The sequence below is a fragment of the Acomys minous genome (assembly GCF_964271855.1).
Source record: "Acomys minous genome assembly, chromosome: 5".
Classification (NCBI taxonomy): Eukaryota; Metazoa; Chordata; class Mammalia; order Rodentia; family Muridae; genus Acomys; species Acomys minous.
The window spans coordinates 95,746,636-95,763,699 of record NC_140494.1 but is presented as its reverse complement, the minus strand read 5'-3'; the positions used below and the strand labels follow the sequence as shown (position 1 = coordinate 95,763,699).

General features: G+C 39.1%; 1 long non-coding RNA gene across 1 annotated transcript in view; it reads right to left on the bottom strand.

Annotated features, from left to right (window-relative positions):
- LOC311597357 overlaps window positions 1–17,064 on the bottom strand; it is a 42,809-nt gene that overhangs the window by 3,068 nt on the left and 22,677 nt on the right. The window contains exon 2 of the long non-coding RNA XR_014779197.1: window positions 11,023–11,098. This is a non-coding gene — a long non-coding RNA (uncharacterized lncRNA). The remainder of the gene's footprint in view (window positions 1–11,022; window positions 11,099–17,064) is intronic.

Below are 17,064 nucleotides of genomic sequence, written 5' to 3'. Positions count from 1 at the left end.
AGTGTGGGCTCAGGCCTGAACGAGACATTTATACCAACCCCTCTGACTTAGCGTTTCTATTACTGTAATGAGACACCACAGCCATGGCAACTCTTACAAAGGAAAACATGTAACTGAGCTGACCTGTAGTTCAGAGGTTTAGTCCATTATCATAATAACAGGAAGCCTGGTGGCACACAGGCAGACATGGTGCTGGGAGATAGTTGATAGTTGTACATCTGGGTCTGAAGACAACAGGGTAAAGAACTGTGGACCACTAAGCCTGGTTTGAGTTTCTGAGACTGCAAAGCCTGCTTTCTAGTGACACACTTCCTCCAACAAAACCATTCCTACCCCAACAAGGCTGTATGTACCTCCTAATAGTGACACTCCCTATGGACTGATGGGGGCCATTTTTTTATTCAAACCACCATACCTTCTAAAGCTCAGAAAGATACAGTGTAATTATTTTTTAAGGATTTATTTATGTGTTTTATATACATGAGTGCTCTGTCTTCATGTACAACAGAAGAAGGCAACAGGTTCCGTACAGATAGTTGTGAGCCACCATGTGGTTTCTGGGAATTGAACTCAGGACCTTTGGAAGAGCAACCAGTACTCTTAACTGCTGATCCATCTCTTCAGCTCCACAGTGTAATTATGTAGGAAAATCCATGCTCTAGACTCAGGACAACCACTATTAGCAACTCACAGTAACAGTTGATAGCTGAACTAGGTCCACAGAAAAGTGGTCCAATTAACAATCAGTCATCGAACCAGGAGGAGGGAACAGAGCCTTACCTCTTACTCTTGAGTAATCTACTATTGATAGATTCTTGGTAAGGAGAATCAGTGTCTTTAGTTCTGTACTCACTGCTGAGCCCACCACGTTCCTTTGTATAGATCCAAACCAAAGGGCATACAGATATTCCTGGTTAAGCTCACTAGCTTATATAATAAAGCAAATGCACATGAACATGAGAGAGAGAGAGAGAGAGAGAGAGAGAGAGAGAGAGAGAGAGAGAGAGAGAGAGAGAGAGAGAGAGAGATTTTGTGGGTAGGTTGCAGGGAGCAGGGAGGTGGTAGGGAGAGTGCCAAGAATGAAAGGACATGTGTAAAAGTGTCTAAATTAAACTTAATTAATGAAAAGAAGTACTGCTTTAGTGAATTGTCAGGTTGGGCAAAGATAACCCACAACATGTGTCATCTTTAGTAGCTTCTCCCTAATCAACAAAAAACAAGTGTTTGACAACCGGATCATCCAGTCACAACAACTAGCTTTGATGAAACAAGAGACTGTTACTGGCATGGTGTAGACTCAGAACCACAGCAGGGAGTGAAAGTTCTAGTGTGTTTCTGTAATACGTTATAATTGTTTGGAAACAATCTCTTTAGGAACTTTCTGTATTTTGAGTAGATGGTTCAGGGGGAGACCTTATGAAAATGATTAATTTAGGTGATGAACGACTAAACAAAATCAAGCTCAACCTTCCATGCGGCTCTACTGCGATGTTTCAGGCTGACTGTCAGGTTGATGGCATTAAGAATCACACACAGTGGAGAGTAAGCTTTGGGCGTGTCTACCAGGGACTCTCTAGGTTCAATTCATTGATGTGGGAGACCCACCCTCAATATGGGTAGCACCGTTCCGTTCCATGGGCTGGAGATACGAGGTGACTATAAAACAGAAAGCGAGACAAATACCAGCATTCATCTCTCTCTGCTTCCTAGGTGCGGATGCCATGTGATTGCCTCCCTCAAGCCCCAGCCACCAGGGCTTAACTACACTATGACTTTTCTGACATGGCTGACTATGGGCCCACATGGATCTTTCCTTCTGTAAATTGCTATTACTGGGTATTTTGTCCTAGCCACGCACAAAGTAACTAATACACCTACTATTCTGTTATTAAAATTGCTACACAAGTTTAGCCACCTGTGTTTATCATAGTTGAATGCTCAAATGGATGTTCTGTAAATTGAGGCTAAAGTTCACTTTATGCAGCCCAATGGACAGAAGCCGAATGACTAAAACTCTTAGGAGCTACTTTTTAGTGTGTGCTATGGACATTTTTTTTTTCAATTTAAAAATAACACACAAGTGCCACAAATGAAGTGACTTTTCCAAAACTGTTTTAAGGACCTAGTCATTCCCTTTAATATCACAGTATAAAAATCCCCCATGGTGTTTAGACAATGAATGCTTAGACCCTCATCACTTCTGTCATCTTAGCTGGATTCATTCATGTCAAGGTCTGACCTTTCCACTCTGACCTGCACTTTCCTTCAGATTTATCTTCTGAAGAAATACCTTTCATTGTAACAGTGTTCCTTTTTTCCAAATAATTCATTTTATAATTCTTGTGGAAACAAATAATTTCATTTAAAATATAGCTCATATAAGATACATACCTTAAAATCCTACAAAGCAGATGATGTTCAGGTTATACAATGCACCCAGAATGAAAGCACACTTGTCGTTACTGATAGACTTGGAACAAAATCCTGCCAGCACTCTGAAATCCCACATTCCCTTCAGGCAGGGAATCCACCCTCCCTCAAAGCATTACTGTGATTTTCAAAAACAATCCTGTTGACAGGTTTACTAACCAAGTCTGTATTCCTGAATCCAATGTTCCAGCTCTGGCTGTATTTCGAATTTATATAAACAAAACTGTATAATATCTCTTCTTTTGTGTTTGCTTTCTTCATTGAAAAAATATTTTGTGAAATTCAAAGAAGTTAGATATCAATACTAGCTAAGTCATTTTCATTGCTTTGCAGTCGTTCTATTGTGGAAACATAATATAGTTTATCTCTTCTATTCCTTATAGATATTTAAATCGTGTCCGTTTGGGAAATACTGCAAATGAAACCACTGTGACTATTTCAGTGATTCCTGATACATGTGGGTCATAGCTTATCACATTACTATATATTAGAGGTTCTGTGAACAGGTAGAACAAAACCACCATGCGCCGTGTGCCTTATAGGCAAAGGGATTTATTTTTTTTACAGTCTTGGAGACTAGGAAATGCAGAGTGTAGGTGTTTTAGGGTTTAGTGAATGTCAATGTCTCTGTTCTCAGGCAGCCTTCTTACTGTGGTATCTACACATGATGAAGAAGGTGAAGGACTTCTCTGAGGTCTATTATACAGGAGGGCTCTGCATCATGACCTAAGCGCATCTCAGAGCCCCACCTGGCTTCTGCCATTACACTGGTAGTTAAATTATGAATGCGCATTTTGGGTCCTACACATCCAGTCTATACTAGCAGATCCTGTCAAATTGAGGCTGGAGGTCATTATGTACTTATACTCCCAGTAGCCTACACCACCGATTGCTTGCTGCTTGATATCATCTATGTGTTGTTTGTTGTTTGTTTTATTATCAGCACTTATGGAAGGGTATTTTAAGTAACCTTGCACTGTTTTGACTTATTTCGGCCTATTATTAATGAGGTCACATACTTTTACATAGTTGTTGATCATGGTAATAGCCTGTTCTCCGAGATGTCTAGTTAGGTCCTCTATCTTTACTCTTAGATGTTTTTGTTTCTCATGCGTAAATAAGTTACAATTGACTTGAAATTTAATTTTGCAAATAAAGTGAAGTCAGAATCAATTTTTACACTTCGATATAGATCTCTGATTAGATAACATCTTCTCTAGGGCATTGGTTCTCTCTCAGTCATCAACAGATTACCCTTTACCCTAAGTCAGGTGTGAGTAGGATGTTTAATAGTATAGTATGTTTAAATCACTAACCGCTCTGTAGAGCAACACCATTTTGTGGTGTGTTTTTAAAAACTGTATTTATTTTTAAATTTTAATTATGGTGGGCTTATCCAAGTGTGGTAGCTTAAACCTGTAATTCTATTGTTTAGGAAGCTAAGGCAGGATTGTGTGTTAAAAGCCAGCATGGGCTACCCAGTAAGACACTGTCTCCAAAACAACACCGTGGTCTTAATATCCAACACAGTAAGTCTTACATCTTTGTTTACCTCAAGATTTCTTTACTGATTTTATTGCTTTGTATTTCCAAGTGAATTCTATAATTGGCTTGAAATTTCCTACAAAATAACCTTGGGAGAGTTTTATTGGAATTGTATTTGATGCATAGATCAATTTAATATAATTCATACATTTATAACATTGAGCCTACTAAATCTTGAACATACTATGTACCTGTATTTATGCATTTCTTAGTTTTCAATAGTATTTTATATTTTCTGTGTAAGAATATTAAATGTATTTGTTATTTCCAACCCTATGTTTTTTCATGTTATGGTATTATATTACCCCAAAAGGGACATTAAAATAAATGGGCTAATAAATATTGAAAATAAACAAGCAGGAATGATATAACAAGTTAATGTGAAGCAAAGGTAAAATGAATTAAAGAAAAGCTAAGAAACCAATATGAGCATTGGGAAACCTGAACTCAATAAATAATGTCATTACAAAACATGAGTTATATAATATACTGATAATGTTAAGTATGGGAAAGTGAAAATATAAATCATAAACACATATGGATCTTTCCACAGAACTCTACATATATTAAACAGTAACCACCAGGAAATAAGATGCACATGAATCAATAATGTTGCAGCTTTTGCCTTTCTGAAGCTGGCAGAGCAAATGCACCAATCATAAGTGATTATTCCAGCAAGCTATCAGATGCCCTCACTCTCATACAACCGTATGTGGACCTTAAGCCGAGTGGACAGAAACAATACTACTTCCCCCTTCAAACACACTTGCAAAACTTACAAAAGTAGACTATGAGTTAGGCCTTTATAGAAACCTATCTAAACCACATATCTCCATGACAAATAGTGACAAGACTATGAAGCATCTACACACAAAATCATGGCAAGGAGGCGTACAACAATGTGAATGCTTCTTTAAAAAGCTTAACATCATAACAGTCCCCATTCAGCCTGGGTTTTATACACACACACACACACACACACACACACACACACACACACACACAGTTATGCAACAAAAGTAAAAATGTCTGTCTAAACAAAAATGGAACCCAGATTTGTTTTTGATTGACTCAGACTGGAAGCAACTGTCTTCCACTTGCCTATCAATGTGGCTAAATAAATTGTAATGCATGCACTCACATTAAAAATGAATGGACTGTTGATGTGTGAAATGACATGCATAAGTCTCCGAATAATTATGCAGAATGGCAGAACCAAGGCAAGATAAGATTATACACCCTTTGATTGTCCACATGTAACAAATTTTGCAAACCACTGATATGTGGCCAATCCAGATCAGTGGTTGTATATGGCTGATTGGAACGTGGAAGAGGAGCGGAGGACTGCAATGAGGCACAAGAAAGCCCTCAGGGATGATATGTGTGCTTGCTACTGTGGTTGAAAGGAAGCCTATAATAATGAAGATGCCACACTTCAGCCTCAGTGAAACTGAGTGCTAAGGCACTTCTGAGGGTTCTCGGTATACTGTGGTTATTTGTGTGCACACCTCTGTTCATGCAAGTCTTTTGCCTACAATAATGCCATCCTTCTTTGGAGGGGAGGAAGCCCTGAGCGAGGGAGTGACTGTGTGCTGTTGACATAGGCATGGTCACCCCAAGGGCCCGATAGCCTCAGAGGGATGGCAAAGCCTTCCTCGGGGCTGAGTGTGGGTGTTGACAGTGTGTGCAGAAAATGTCCATCATAGATTCCCCTACCCAATGTTTGCTGCCTAAAAACTGCTTCTCTACACACTGATCCCATCAAGATTAGCTAAGCCTGTCCCCTTAATTCAACTGTATACCATAAACCCTGTCTTCTTGTTTATCTGCATGTAATAACTCTGTCTCCTTGTTCAGCTGTATGCAATTAGAGTGCCTCTCTGTTCCACTTAACATAATAAGCACACATAGCTTCTGGGGTGCTGGGTTAAGCAGAGAGCTCTGACCATCCAGTTACAGCTTTTCTGGGTATCTGTCTGTGCTTACCTTTTCTCCAAGTCTTTTGACATCCTAGTCAGGTCCATCTCCGGAGCCCTACTCGACATGGAACATCCCATTTTAGTTAATGTCAGTGAGAAACTAGCTTATGGTTGCATTATTCATTTGAATATTTAATTCGGCACTTTTAGTTTGGTTGGAATTCTGTTTTCTTTTTCCTTTTTTAAAGCGCATCTTAAGTATAGTTTGTTTCATTGTTAAAATCATGTTCCGGTTAAATAAGTTATTTGAAACTTTTAGGAAGTATTGTTGTTATTATTTGTGTGTGTGTGTGTGTGTGTGTGTGTGTGTGTGTGTGTGTGTGTGTATGACTGTGCTTCTGTGTACATGTGTACAGCCACTGAGTGCTTGTAAAAATAAGGGGACAGAGGACAGCTTTCAGGAGTCAGTTTCTTCCTGTCACCGTGTGAGTTCTGGGGATTGAACTCAGGTTGTCAGGGCTGGCTGCACATGCCTTTACCCACTGAGCCATATTGATGGTCTCATGATCCAATTTTAAGTCATGCTTCTTGAGGGCTTACAAGATGGTGCTTTCTGAACATCTCCAACTCCAGGCTCTGTGACATAACAATGTAGTTTATGCTAATCACCACAGAAGAATAGCTGGATGGGAACGCTGCACAGCACTTACATTATAGAGTGGCAGGAATTGTAAGCAGGGCCATGATTCCTGAGGGAGATCTAGTTACTGAGCCTTTAAAACTCTTTCATCTCCAAAGAATTGAAAATATCTCCTAAGTTTGGATTTCCTCACTTATAGTATTATGATTTTAAATTTTATTCCTGAAGTCTATTATAATTATTAGTGTTCTCCTACCCTGTTGTTGCACACAGTGTGAAAATATGTTGCCCCCATGGACTTTCCCTGAGTCTTTCAAGAAATCCTTGATGGAAGAGAGTTGTCTATGAAATAAGAAAGAAGTACACGGAATAGGTTTTCTTGCAAGAGCCATTTTAATACATACATGAAAGAATTTAATAACATTTATACCCTTGTTTGTTTTGCTCTATGATAGGCGGCCTTTTAAGGAATGGGAGTACTATCATGAAAAATGTCAAGATGCTGTGTGATTGATTACCTGATGTGTGGGTAAATGACATTCAGTTTGTGCACTGATGCATAGACAGCGTTTACAAACTAACTATCATATTGATGTATGTGGTCTATTTTGTCTTCACTGTTGTATCTTATATATCTTGTCTTGTTTTTTAGCATATGGGGTGATATTTTATTATCTTGTTTATTCTTCTTTTTAATAAAATATTTTCTCTCTGATTTGTGCTATGACACAAAAATCCATATGAATCAAAATTTTTATCACTTCTCAAAATAATTAAGTAATCTGTGATACCACTTCATGCTGACTCCTTTAATTCATTTGCATGTTTTATCTTATGATCTGTTGTTGGAGTAGCATCAATATGTTTTAATTTTTAATACATTTTGTGTTGGAAAGTTGGGAATTGCTGACTTAGTCAAATCATTATTTGTGTGACTATTTGATTAATGTTTCCATCTCTCTCAAGAAAATGTTTCAAAATGGGCTCCATGCCTATTTTTCTGTTCAAGTCTGGATCGTTCATACCTAGCTCCTGACATGTCAAGTGTTATAATAAAGTCATATATTAATATACACACAACCCATGCCATTGAGCTGTCAAAGACTTCCATTATTCATCAAGCCTCATGATGGTTGGGGAAAGAGCTTCCCTGATAAGTCTTTGTGGTTAGATCTGGGTTGCTCCAGTTCCTTCCAGCATCTTGTCTACATGTCCCGTATGGGACTCATTTTCTCGATAGTTGACTAGGTTAGGATTTTGTACATTGGCCTTTAAGACAAGCCTTTCTTTGCTGGAAAAGAATGCTTAATTTGCCTGATTATGAAAAACTGTATTATTAGCTTGTAGAATTTAAAGTCACTATTAAAGTACCCTCCCCTTGTAATTTGAAATGACATATTGGCTTCCTAGAATATGCAACCCTGTACTTAAATTGAACATATCTTTGGTCATTGCCACATATGTTATTCTATAACCATTAATACAGATTTATGAAAGTGAAGCTTACATGAATTTGGTATCTTTAGATCCTGAACTGTTTAACCTGAGATATCATTGATGATAACTTTTGCTGTATTGTATTAATTAAAAACGTATTATTAATGTCAACCAACATTCAGGAGAATGAGAATTAGTCTCCATATTTCAGGGAGAATTTGTTGAGTGTATTTTGTAAAAACTGCGTAGAGATATTCACAAAAAACAATGTACTTGGATAAAAGTAGACATTTCATTTCAAAAGCAGGAATGGGCTATTGTAAGATTGAATAGTGAGATAGCAAGAAAAAAACTCATAAAATTAAGGGAAAATCATTAATATGACTGCTAAAATAAATGCATAGAAATCTAATACAGGGGATAAAACATAAAATTGGGAAAGTTGCCCAGATCTTCTTACAAAAATCAATAAAGATAAAAAATATAGAGAACAAATAAGAATATCGATGACCAATAATGAAGAGCCAACAGCTGCCTGATAGAAAGGCACTGGGAAGATAGAGGGAAGAGAGTACTTATTAGCAAGAGGGAGCAGTGACCAGGGGAAGAAAAGAGTCATGGTGTGAAAAGGAGACATATGAAGAAATTTCTCCAGACACAATAGAGTTCTCACCAGGATCCATGAGTGCAAGAAGATATGACTTTACTAGTTACTATTCTTATTTTGGTGATGAAACTACTGACCCAAGTTCAGGATGGAAGGTTTTTGGTCCATGGTTTCAGAGTGTCACTCCAGGACCTATACACTGGACAGACCATTATGCTTGGAGCATGTGGTGGAGGAGAGGTGTTCACATTATGGCAAACTGGGACTTAGAGAAAATACAAGGCTGCCCCTTTCCTGGTTCTTGCCTTTTTCCCTCTTATTCTTCTGACACTCAGAAGCCCATTGAAAGATGGCACAGTCATTTAGGATGTTTCCCCCTCTCAGTCCTTTTAGAAACATACATACAGATGCCCAGTGGATGCTTTCGTAATTCCTAGGTAATGTGGAATCCAGTCAAGCTGACAGTGAAAACTGGATTAAACATCTCAGTTAAAAATATAAAAAACAAAATTATCATAGCCAGAAAAGTTTCACAAATTGGACACAATGATCTATCTATCTATCTATCTATCTATCTATCTATCTATCTATCTACCTACCTATATATTTACCTATCTATTTTTGTTGGTTTAACTTTGAGAACAAATTTGAATGTGAGTTCGAAGCCAGCCTGATCTACAAAGTAAGTCCAGGACAGCCAAGGCTACACAGAGAGACCCTGTCTCGAAAACCAAACCAAAACAAAATGAAACAAAAAAAAATCAACCATAGTGTTTGTAGCTCATAAGTACAAGCGTCTTGTGAAGTACTTGTGCTTAGGGTTGAGAAGCTGAATGAGGCTATGCTAGTATAGGTGGTAAATAAGATGAGGTCATCTCTTGCATAGATTCATGTACTGATTTTAATCACAATTGCCTTATTGGATTCAGATCACTTGGAATTACTACTTCCCTAGTTACATGTCAAAAGACAATGTTCAGAGGGAAGGCAGTCATTCTGGAAGGCAAATATGTCTATGAATAGACAATGAGTTCAAACAGGAGTGCAAAGATAGTATAAGAAACCAAGGGTAACGAGAAGCTCAGAGCAAATGGAGTTAAGTGGCATCCTGTTCACACAAACTAAGGTTTATACGTTAAGAGATGTTAAGTGTAACATTGAGAGTTCATCCAAGGACTAAATATATGCAAATGAACATCAAAGCTCTAGAATCCGAAGCTGAAATTAAGCTCCATGGAAATCTACTACTACTACTACTACTACTACTACTACTACTACTACTACTACTACTATTGATGTTATTCATGTTAATGGTGTATGTATGTGTGTACATCTGTATGTGGTTACATGTGGCTGCATGTCTGTAGAGGCCTGAAGTTGACATCAGAGTTTTACATTGAATCTTATTCAATTGTAATTGCTGTGTGTATTGTATATATGTACAGTTATGTGCACATAGTTGTTTGTGTACATTTGTTTTGTTTGTGTATGTTGATGTGGTGTGTGTGTGTGTGTGTGTGTGTGTGTGTGTGTGTGTGTGTGAGAGAGAGAGAGAGAGAGAGAGAGAGAGAGGTCAGAGGATAACCTCTGGTGTCCATCCCCACCTTGACTGAGATGGTATGTGCATCAAGCTGTCTGACCCATGAACTTTAGGAAGGTCTGTCTACACTTCCTAGAGAATTTTTGTCTCTGCCTCCTATGTCACTGTGGGAGAACTGGTATTAGAGACTTGTCCTACCCTGGAAGGCTTTCCATGGGTTCTGTGGGTTTGATTCTTTCATGACAAATTCTTTACATATTTAGCCATCTCCCCAACACTCAACCTTATTTTTGAGATAGAATTGCCCAGTGAACCTGGAGTGTGCTAATTTGGCTAGGTTAGCTGGACAGCAGGTGCCTGAGGTCCTCTAGTCTCTAGCTTCCGCCATTAGGGTTGCAAGACTCCAACTGCTCCACTGTGATTTTATCTGGGAGCTGGAGACCCAAACTCAGGTCCTTATGCTTGCACAGAAAGCACTTGGCCTGCTGAGCTATCAGTCACGCCTAAGGAAGTACATTTTAAAAGCAGGCTTGTCAGCTAAACTGTGTTAGACTATTTCAGTCTCTAAAGTCCATTCTCTAGAAAGTCCGGCATACACAATAGACTGCTTAACCATTAAAATTACCTCATCTCCCCTGCCTTCTCTGAATTGTCAGCACTTTCCCTGTGTTTGGATTTTGATCTTTTGTTGTGGTTTGCCTTCTACTTTGTTCATTTTTTCTGTGATATTGGACCTAATAGACTTTAACATCTTCACTATCTATTCCATTTTAAATTGCTTTATTATCTACTTATTTTATTTATGTGTGTATGGGGTGTGTGTGGATATATCATGGCACACATGTGGAGGTTTAGAGGGCCCCAAACGAGGAATACAGGTCATGCTTGGCAGCAAACACCTTACCCATTGAGGCATTTCACTAGTCCACCATTTGTTTCTTGTAGCAAGCCACCAGTGTTGAACTGGAAAAACAGTAGCTCTGTAGGCAAATAAGACAGTGAGTCTAGTGAACCATTTACTAAAACAAAGTGAATTTAATAGCATAATGTCCAAAGATATCATACACATTTATAATGAAAGCCCAAGAGATAATCATCAGGAGGGCTTTGAAGACTTTTTAATGTCCCAAAGTCCCTACTTTCTGTAGTAATAGGTAAGAAAATTGATTCATATTGAGATTTTAATATATTATAGACACATGCTATAGACTCTGACATAGCCGCTGTAAGAAAAGCCACTATAAAAAAATGCATAGGCATTGTAAGAGGAAATTCAAATACTAAAAAACAATGCAGAAAAGAAATAATCTAAATAATTTACACATGTAAGTAATTTATGTAATAAAGCAATGATCTCTCAAAATAAGACAGAATAGAATGGAAAGGTGAATTAGCATTGGTTAGTATTAAATACATGAGGAACAGGGCATGAGTCTCACCTCTGATTTCCACATGCAAATGCACATGCACACATGTGTACCCTGAGACACACAGATGCCAGCACATATGGCCTTGCTTTTACTGGCACACATAAACATGCATGCATTCACACGAACACATAGACACAAGAAGAATGGTCTTGATAAAATGTGTATTTTTGTAACTTCTTTGGTTTTACAGAAGGAAATAATTACAAGATTAAAGCTTGCTATTTAATAGTATATAATACATTTTTATTTTGTCATCTTTAAATATAAAAGTATAACTAATAATAAGCATTCTGTATTTGTAATTAAAATTTAATAAAACCCCAGTGACCATAACTAAAATGAGAAAAATCTTGGGGCAAAGATTTTCTGCTCCATAATTTTCATACTGTGGTGTCAAATTATTATCACTAAAAATATGGTACTTTGTATTTTTTTCTGTTTGCCTTTATATTAGCCAAAGGTAATGAAAGAGTTGGCACCATTTAGAAGTTTTCCTTCTGGTTCAGCTCGAAATAATATATAACGACCTCAGGTATCTAACTAACTCTAAAAACTGTCTTCTATTTTTATTTCTTCTTTATTTTAATCTAATATCAGCAGTTAAAAAGAAAATTTCCAGTTAGCTGCATTTAAAATCATGCTTGCACAATGCCCAAATTATTTGACTAAAGTAAATGAGTGTGCAAAATAAAACAAAGGGGCTGGAGAGAATTTCCAGCAATTAAGAATGGTTCCAGCTCTTGCGGAGGACCTGAATTCAGCCCCCAGTACCCATCCCAGGAATCACCCAACCACCTGTAATTCCAGCTCCAGGGGACCTAAGACTCCTCATCTCCATAAGCACGCATGCACACACACACACACACACACACACACACACACACACACACACACGGTATACACACACATAAATAAAAATAAATAGTTCTTGAAAGTATAAGTAAAATTTCATTGTGGACATTGATTCATGAAGAGAATACACATGAGAGCTGAGAGATGTCAGGGCAATAGGTCAATTGGACTGAAATTACATAAAACATATAAAGTGATTGTTGGAATCCCTCTGCAGAAGTGCACTCTTTGTCACTGAGTGGATAACTCAAAATGGAGTTGAGAGAGAAAACACTTAAATACAGTAAAGCTAAAGTTGGAGGGTATCAGAGACAGTCTAGGGTCCAGAGGGACAGAGAAGCCACAGCATACAGTAACCCTCATCCAGCGGCCTGATGTTCACACCTGTTAAGTGTTCAGTGACACACTGTATTCCCGGTTAAGTTGTCACATGAGTACAGGGCACAGGATATGTCAAGTGGTTCTTTATAAAATGTGCTTAAATAGTCACTCCTATATAAACGTTAATTGATTTAATAAATTTGAGCTAAACCATGTCCTTGTCTATGTTGGATCAAACTGTAGTGCTTAGGGCCACGCAAAAAATTTCACTTTGATAGTGCCTTTGTCTAAACTTCTAGCTTCTGATACCAATTAGTCCCCCAATTCGGCATAATAAATGATAAGCAGCTGCCATATTGTTGGTTTAAAAAAAAAAGAAAAGAAAAAGACCCTTCAAAAAAAATGATTTTTATACTGTGTCAAAAAGTCAACCAATTACCAATATTAAGTGTGAAACTAAATTGGAATTAAAATATCATCACTATTATAATAAACTTAAGTAAAATCAAAAGACACAAAAGATGCAAAATACATATGTACATACACAAATATATCATATCAAACACTAAATATAAGTTGCCATAAAATTTAGATGAATCAGATCTTTATTTTATTTTTGAATTACATTTTACTTATTTATCTATGCAGTGGAGGGGCTCACATGCTGAGTTCCGAGGACTACTCCATAGGTGGTGATTGACCCCTACCACACAGGTCCAAGGCCAGACTGGCAGGCTTACCTACAAGTACCTTTAAGGGCTAAGCCATCTCAGAGACCTAAGATGGAGTAGTTACAGAAATTAACAGAAATCCTTCATTATAATGAGGTAAGAGATGGCATTCTTTCCTTCTTTTAAAAATAATGTTTCTAAAACTTAGAGAACAAAGGTAGCCAGCGTCCATGCAGACTGGGTGCTCTTGCGCACACAGCAGGTGGCTCTGGTGGATGGTCTGAACCAAGGGGATGTGCAAAGCTGGTTATTTCCTTCCCGGCTTCTCTTCTAAGGGCCCCCTCATGCCTGCTATTTAGTGCTTTGATGGATGCGTTCTGTTCTGAATGGATACCTAGAATCCCCTGGTCACTCAGGGTCCACTTGTGCCTTATTTTCTTCACAGTATTATCACCAGAGTGCCGGCTACTCTTTGTCCCATGGCTTGACGTTCACGCGTGGAGGTGGGAAATCACTTTATATCCCTATGATTTTTCTGTATTGTTATTATTCTGTGGCCAAGGAGAATGCTGCACTTTTAAAGGCTATGATTTTCACTTAAATTGATATGAATATAATTGTGCGCTCTTATACAGCTGTATCACAGTGCAGTGTGCTCATTACCCAGTTTCTCCTAATGGGAACATCGTACAAAAAACTATCCAACAGTACCATAGTGGGGACATTGAAGCAACCCATCATTCTTAGTTCCTACTGTGGGCTTCTCAGTTTGCTTGCACTCATTCGTGTGTTCTTAGTTCTGTGTAATTTTAACACACATCCTAGATTTATCCAGCACTGTAGTCAGCCATTAAAGGGCTCTCAATAGTTAACAGGCATGGTTTCATAGTTTGGAAGGATCCCTAGGAAGTTCCCGATCAAGGTGGCAGTACTCTTGCTTTGTGGTGATGATGAGCATCTTTGAGGTGTGCAGACGGCCCCCTTCTGATGTATTCCTTTAGGGAGAGACAGAGAAGGAGAAATAGAAGGAGAGGAAGGAGGGAAGAAAATACTCCAGCCTCTTGTGATCCTTGATAGGCATTAAACCGTCATGGAGGCTCTACCCTTCAGACCTTCTCTAAACCTACTCACATCCTAGAGCAGTGGTTCTTAACCTGTGGGTCACGACCCCTCTGGGTTCGCATATCAGATATCCCGCCCATCACAGAAGCAAAATTACAGTTATGAACTAGCAACAAAATAATGTTATGGTTGAGTGTCACCACAGCATGAAGGGCTGTATTAAAGGGTCACAGCCTTAGGAAGGTTGAGAACCACTGTGTGAGGGGCTTTACCCACACAGCTCATGAGGGATTTGGGTTTTAACATATAAGCTGTGGAGGGACAAAACAAGCAAACAAACTGAAGTCAATAACAACAGGCAAGCTTCAAAGTTCTATGAATGAAAATACTGCCAACTGCCCTTTCGTACCCTATCCTTAACTGTGCCACCAATTTATTTTCTTTACCTAAGATTTTATTATAAATGTAACACATAAAATGGAGTGATATGTAGGTGATCTTTGAAGACCAAATTCTCTTGTACTTACTTTACTAGAAAGCTCTCTACAAGGCCTTGCACATCACTAATGGCTCAGTTGGCCATCCCACAAAACAATAGTCCATTGCAGCAGATGCCTCTGTCCCCAACTGAGGGACACCTGGGATGGTTCCAGGCTCTGTTTATTATGGATGAGATGATTATAAATAATCATGTAAGTTATTTTCATGTAAAATATTTTCATTTCTCTGAAACAAAGAAGGTAATTGCTAAGGTATTATACTAGTTGCTTCTCTCATCACTTTGACAAAATCTGTGAAAACAACAAGCAAAGGGAGGAAGGTTTGGCTTCTGCTCAGGTTTAACAGGGCTATAGCCCGTGTTGAGGGGAGTGGTGGAAGAGTGAGGCAGCTGGTCACACAGCATCTACAGTCAGGAAGCAAAAAGAAATGAAAGCTGGAGCACAGGAGGATTACATTTCTTTCTCTTTTTATTCTGTCCAGACCCTGAGCCCCCAGGATGGTGCCAGGCACATTCACTGTGTGCCTAACCTCTTGAATTAATTATTTTTTTAAATTCCTTTATAGACACCTGAAGTGTGCCTCACTAGTGGTCAAGGTGGTTTCAGTCCAATGAAGTTGATTAAAATGAGCTATCACGGTCCTACAATAGCTGCTTGTTTGGCTTCCTGAGAAACTGCACAGTTATTTTTAAAATTGTATTTATTTATTCACTTTACATCCTGACTGCAGCCTTTCTCTTTTCCTCCCAGCTCTGCCTTGCATACCCCTCCCCTCCTCCTCCTGTCCTTCTCCTCAGAGAAGGGAGAGGCCCCCATGGGTACAAACCTGCCCTGGGACACTAAGTTGCTGCAGAACTAGGTGCATCCTCTCCCACTGAGGTCAGACAACAAAGTCCAATTAGAAGAAGTGGGATCTAAAGGAAGCCATCGGTGTCAAAGAGGGCCCCCACTCCAATTGTTGGGGGAACAACAGGAAGACCAAGCTGTGCATCTGCTACATATGTGCAGGGGGCCTAGGACCAGTCCATGCATGTTCTTTGGTTGGTGGTTCAGTCTTGTGAGGCCCCCTGGGCCCAGGTTAGTTGACTCTGTAGGTCTTCTTGTAGAGTCCTGGTTCCCTCTGCTTCCCTCAGCTATTAAAAACAATGATATCTTGAAATTTGCACGAAAATGGATGAACTAGAAAATGTTACCCTGAATTAGGTAATCCAAACCCCAAAAGACATGAATGGTATATGTGGATTATAAGTGGATGCTAGCCATAACGTGCGGGATAACCTTGCTAAAATCATAGACCCAAAGAACCTAAGTTATGAGGAGGGCTTAAAGGAGGATGCTTGAATTTCACCAGAAAGGGCAATAAAGTAAGCTTTGGAAGTGGATGGAGAGATGGAACTGGGTAGGGAGGGGAGCTGGGGTGGGGATTAGGAGTAGGGAGAGCAGAGAGAGAGGGCCGGGTAAGAAAGACTGGAAATCGGAGGTAGGGGCCATCTCTGGGATTTGCCAGAGACCTAGGCTAGGGGAGGCCCTAGAAAGTCTAATGGGGGGCATCACTGTAGCTGAGACTCCAATCAGTGGGGGAAATGGAGCTTGTAGTGGCCACGTTCTGTAGCTACACAGGACTGACAGTGGAGGAATAAAGACACCAACTCACGCACAAAATCTTTGGCCTGAAATTTGTTCTGTCTAAAGATGTGTAGGGACAAAGATAGATAGGGACAAAGATAGCAAAGTTTGAGGGACTGGCCAACAAAAGACTGGCCCTGCTTGAGACCTATCCCATGGGAGAGATCCAATCCTTGCTTCTATTAATGCTATTCTGCCAAGCTTGTAGACAGGAATCTAGTATGACTACTCCGAGAGGCGTCACCCAGTAGCTGATGAAAACAGATGCAGAAACTCACAGCCAAACATTAGGCAGTGCTTGGTGAGTCCTATGGAAGAGATGAGGGAAGTGCTCCGTTTTTTGTTTTTTTTTGTTTTTTTATAGAGTGCCTTGACCACTTCATCTTCTCACCAGCAATACAAGGCCAACCCTGTTCCTCTTCACTTGTGCTGGCATTTGATTTCATCCCTATTTCATTTTATCCATTCTGAAAGGTATCTATCT